General features: G+C 43.3%; 1 protein-coding gene across 1 annotated transcript in view; it reads right to left on the reverse strand.

The window, feature by feature from the left end:
• Window positions 1–5,567: 5,567 nt before the first annotated feature.
• PLPP3 (phospholipid phosphatase 3) overlaps window positions 5,568–5,602 on the reverse strand; it is an 81,712-nt gene continuing 81,677 nt past the window's right edge. Inside the window, exon 6 of the mRNA XM_007462562.1 lies at window positions 5,568–5,602. This exon is cut by the window's right edge and continues 212 nt beyond it. The gene's annotated coding sequence lies outside the window, so the exon portion shown is untranslated.

Genomic DNA, 5,602 nt, shown 5'->3' on the forward strand with positions numbered 1-5,602 from the left:
TTTTTTTTTTTTTTTTTTTTTTGGGGTACGCAGGCCTCTCACTGCTGTGGCCTCTCCCATTGCGGAGCACAGGCTTCGGGTGCACAGGCTCAGCGGCCATGGCTCATGGGCCCAGCCGCTCCGCGGCATGTGGGATCTTCCCGGCTCGGGGCACGAACCCGTGTCCCCTGCATCGGCAGGCGGACTCTCAACCACTGCGCCACCAGGGAAGCCCCTCCACAACTTCTTTATCCATTCATCTGTTGATGGACACTTAGGTTATTTCCATGTCTTGGCTATTGTCAATAATGCTACTATAAACATGGGGTGCAGATATCTCAACACAGGATTTTCATTCCTTTCAGATATATACCCAGAGGTGGAATGGCTGGATCATATAATAGTTCTACTTTTATTTTTTTGAGGAACCTCCATACTGTTTTTCCACAGTGGCTGTCCCAGTTTACCATGCTGCCAGCCGCACACAAGGGTTCCCTTTACTTCACAGCTGCACCAGCAATTGTTATATCTTGTCTTTTTGATGTTAGTCATTCTAACAGGCATGAGGTGATATCTCATTGTGGTCTTGATTTGCATTTCCCTAATGATTAGTGATGTAGAACATCTTTTCATGTACCTGTTCGCCATTCATATACTTCTTTGGAAAAATGTCTACTCAGTTCCATTGTCCATTTTTACACTGGGTTATTTGTTTTTTGCTATTGAGTTGTATGAGTTCTTTACATTTGGGGATATTAACTCCTTATCAGATATAAGGTTTGCAGATTTTTTTCCCCATTCAGTAGGTTGTCTTCTCATTTTGTTAATTGTTTCTTTTGCTGTGAGCTTGCCTGTTTTGAACTTCATAAAAATGAACTCACACGGTATGTACTCTGTTGTGCCTGGTTCCATTCACTCAATATTCTTTCTGTGAAATTCACTCATATTGTTGTGCATTGCAGGGGTTTGTTCATTTTCACTGCTAAATGGTATTCCTCATGTGAATATTTAATTACATTTTTTAATGATCTTTTTAATTTTCACTTTTTAACTCAATTGTTGATGGGGATTTGAGTTGTTTCCAGTTTTGGTGAGAATACATACATCCCTCTGTTGGGTGTATATTTAGGAGTGGAATTTCTGGGGGATGGGGTATGCATATTATTGGCTTTAGTTTCCAAATTGGCTGTACCAATTTATATCCCAACTTGCAGTGAATGAAAGTTTAATTGTTTCACCTCTTCACCAACATTTGTACTGTCAGTTTTTTTGTTAAGTTAGACAAGGATGTCACAGTGAGTAGTAATATCTCACTGTGATTTTAATTTGCATTCCCCCATGACTAATAAAGCTGAGCACACTTCTATGTTTATCTACCATTTGTGTATCCTCTCTTAGAAAGTTTTAAAAATATGTTGTCTCTCTTTTTCTTGAATTCATTATTATTTACAAACTGTTTTGGTATCAAAAGAAAACTACCAAAGCCGCCCTGAGCCTACATTCATCTCTGACATCTGGGGCCATTCATGCCTCATCTTTTCGCCTAAGGAGGTGAGGAGAATCCAAATGTGATGTGTGCACTCAAGTTTTCAGAAAACTGCAAAGGGCTGTTGAAGGCACAATTATCGTCATTGGAAGGGTTGGTTCATGCAGAAACTGGAATGTTTTTTCAGGGTTGAATGTCCTAGAAGGAGGGATGCTTACCAGAGATAGGGAGAGGGTCCACATGGAGGACATCAAAGTCTGACTCATTCTACTTATGCTCCTGCAACACCCCCCCTCCTCCCCTTATCACACTACCGTAATTACTTGTCTCTTCTCCTAGACCTACATCTGGCAGAGCTCTTTTCATTCATGTCATTGGTGTAGATAAGTGGTATACACAGGCTTTGGCCCTTGGTAGATCTCAGGAAAACCACCATCAGATAGGACAGAGTCCTCCAAATGACGTCTCTCATAGCTTCCTGTATTCTTTCTTCATAACACTCTTCTTACTTCTTAATTACCTATTTGTGTGATTATTTGATTTTTTTGCATTCTTCTCTAGCCCATAATTCCCTTGAAGCTGAGACCCCCGTCCCTTTTATCCACTGTCCTACCTCATGTGTTTACCAGTGCCCAGTACAGAGTACTTAATTAGTATTAATCAACAAATAACTGGAATAATTTGGATCTGAATCCCAGAGCTGCGCCGTACTACGGCACAGCCCCATCTTTCCTTAAGTGCCCATGAAATGGTGTTCTCTCTCCTTGAGACTAGTTTAATTCACCTACTGTTATTGGAAAGGTATAATGGGAAGACAGGGAGACAAGCAGTATGGAATGACCTGATTTGGTCTCCCCGGCTCCCCCACTAACTTGCTGTGTATCCCCCTCCTCCTGCCAGGAAGTTATTTTGTCTGTCTGGAACTTTGTTCCCCTAGATTTGAAGGAAAAACTTTGGACTCTGGCCTTAAGAATCTCCCTCGCTGCATCGTGGGGTCCAAAGTTACAACTCCACTTACAGGAAAATGCTGAGAAAATGCTGAGTTAGGACAGGGACCTGAGTGAGGCTTGCGTAGCAGCGAAGAGCAGGCTGATCTTGGTGGCAGAAAGGAAGCCACAAGCCACATGGGTTTATTCCCAGGCCCTGAAATCAAATGGGAGTTTGCCTGGCTGCATTTTAAAATTGCTTGAAACCAATGATTCCCTCTTTCCTTCCATTTTCTCTTTTGACTAGGAATGTCTATAAACTGTTATTTTATGCCTGTCCCATCATAGAATTTTGGGAGCAGATAACTTATTTCTTAAGTTTCACAGATTCATAGATGGAGAGCAATTGTGCCTCAGGATGGATTAAACCCAGAACCTCATCCTTACCTTATTATTTAGATGATGTAGTTTGATAATGAGATTTGAGATTTTGAATTGATGCTATAATGTGTTGAGACTTTGGTGAATGTTGGGATAGGGCGAATGTACTTTGCATGTGGGCTGGATGTGAATCTTTGGCGGCCACAGGTAGGCAGAATAATGGTCCCCTCAAAGATGCCCATGTCCTAATCCCTGGAACCTGTGAATATGTTATGTGACATGGCAAAAGGGGAATTAAGGAATTAAGGTAGCAGATGGAATTAAGGTTGCTAATCAGCTGACTGTAACCTCCAGGAAACAGAGCCCCTAAAGACTCCAGAATGAGAAGATAGTACACTCGTGCTGTTTTAAGCCACAGGTTGGTGGTAATTTGTGACAGCAGCAAAATAGGAAATGAATCCAAGCTCTGGCCTGCAGTTTACTCCTCTACGACCTTAAACACCATCTTTGCATTACTTAGTAATCCTTATTTCTCAAAATAAGAACTGCTGGAAGGATCAAAAGCGACAAATAGGCCACAGCGCCTGGCACGCAGGTGCTTAAACAATGTGAGTGAACGTCCAGCTTCCCCTCTTCTTCCAGGCTGGGGAGACACAGGGAAGGAAAGCAGGGGGCAAATGCCATTCTTAGCGGTGCAGCCTCCTTCCTTTGATGTCGCCGGCTGGGTAAAGGACTCCCTTTGTGACCTCCCGAAGCACACCTTATCTACAGCCTGCTCCTTATCTGCTTTCGGGGACCCACAGCTCCCCCTGCCCCGAGGAAACCCCCCTTTTGAATACAAAAGCTCTTTAGAAGACCCTGAGAGGAGAGCAGGACCGGAGCTCTCTCTGTTCACTCTGCAAACAGGCTCTCAGAGATGAAAGAGCTTGGGGCATCCCTATCGACAGTACCATGGCTACCATATTTTCCATTGAGAGAATCCCACGGTGCTGCCCTGAGGGGAGGCGAGGCCCCTCGAGGAGCACAGCCTTCAAGTCCCCCTCCTCCCACCCACCCAAGACCAACCCCCTCAATCATTCCGAGCTTCCAACTCCCTCCTTAGTTGTTATGAGCTTTTATTTAAAAAGCACCTTTAATACAAGTATAGTTTCGCAGATACAAGTTTTCACTTTGTATTCTACAAAAGTCTTTGAATATTATTCTCTTTACAAAATGGAACCTTACAAAAATACTGACAATTTAATGTTTTATACAGTTTTCTCTAGTTGCAGTTATTTCTTTCATTGTAAAAACAATGTCTAGCACAGAACTACAATATTTTAGTTGATATTAAAAAAAAAAAATGAACTCCATGCTTTTGTAAGCAGCTAATGTAAATAACACAGGTCGAGACACAGTTTATAGTCATAGTGGATATAGCTAAAATTGTTTCAGAAATAATATTTTACATAGTTAACTTTTAATGTTTTATACATTATTTATATAATATTTATATATAAAAATCATAGCTTGCTATAAGTTGAAATGAAAGGACGGCTTCTGTTGTAAGGATGTGCATGTGGTTGACCCATGTGGTTACATTTAGCCCTTTGAAACGTTTGCATCCGAGATCTGAAAGCATTTCTTCCTTCCTCCTTTCCTCAAAGGTTCAGTAGAAGCGGTCCCTGTCTGCTGCCTCGAGTGGGACCTTGCTTGGAAGGACACTTACGGAGAGAGGATGAGGAAACTCTACGGAGATTTAACCCACGTGTTCTGCCCAGCAGAACCTACCAAGAACTGCCCTAGAGATCAACCCCAAGACAATAGTGCTTTACACAGCTTAGCAAGAGCGGCTCCCCCAGAGACCACCCCCCCCCGCCTTTATCTGGAAGGGCAGCCTCTGGGATGTGAGACTGTCTGCTACTCTGGCTCATTCAGACTTTGAGTAGCCAAAGGGTTGCTTCACTTTTCATTCTGCCCCCTCCACTCCTCCATCTCTTGCATGGAAGGCTGCTTTCCATCAGCTGATGGCAGACCACATCTTTGCTCGTCTCCGGGCGCTCCCAGGCAATCCCGGTGGGCACCCAGCAAGGGTTTCCAGGAAGAAAGCAGTAACCGAAGTTAACCATCACTACTTGAGCGTGGCAGTGCCCTGGTGATTGATGTACACAACATCAGCATCCTGCAATTGACATTTCAGCATCACAGGCTGGTGCATCAAGAGAAGACACGGGAGGGCCTGTGCCCTCGAGCTCTTCTGAAATTGTGCTATTTGTGAAATTCACTCATCCACAAAGAGTCACCTAATCACTAAAGTGAGGGGCTGTGGTTGCTGGCCTACAGGGCTGAGGAAGTGAGTGATAAGGCTTCACAACTGGGAATTTGGATTCAGGATCTGATCACTTGACTGAGCAAACCTGCTCTTTTCTTATAGTTAAAAACAAAAACAAACAAACAGATAAGATTCCTGAACCGAAGTCACAGTGGAGAATTGAGTGGTGTGGACAGAGAGACACAACAGGGGAGCCCCCAATGGCTATTTTCTTGATTCAGTGCTATTTCTGGGGTCGTGTGCTACAAGGTGAATTTGAGCTTTTCCAACAGGCCTGGGATTCCTCAGGTCACAGAGGTGACCGGCAGGCTCTACTCAAATCATCTTAGTGTTTGTTCCAGAACAAGCCTGTGTTCACTAGAACATGAACACTTAAACCAACTGCACATCCAGGATTCCCGCACTTGCTGTTAGTTTGCTGTTGTTTCCATATAGGTGAACACTACCTATTTTGGAAGGCCACAAGGTAAGACTTTTTTTTTCCTTTTTAAAAATCAGTCGGGCAAAAGTGTTTCCCTA

This window comes from Lipotes vexillifer, unplaced genomic scaffold (genome assembly GCF_000442215.2).
Source record: "Lipotes vexillifer unplaced genomic scaffold, Lipotes_vexillifer_v1.1 scaffold54, whole genome shotgun sequence".
Taxonomy (NCBI): Eukaryota; Metazoa; Chordata; class Mammalia; order Artiodactyla; family Lipotidae; genus Lipotes; species Lipotes vexillifer.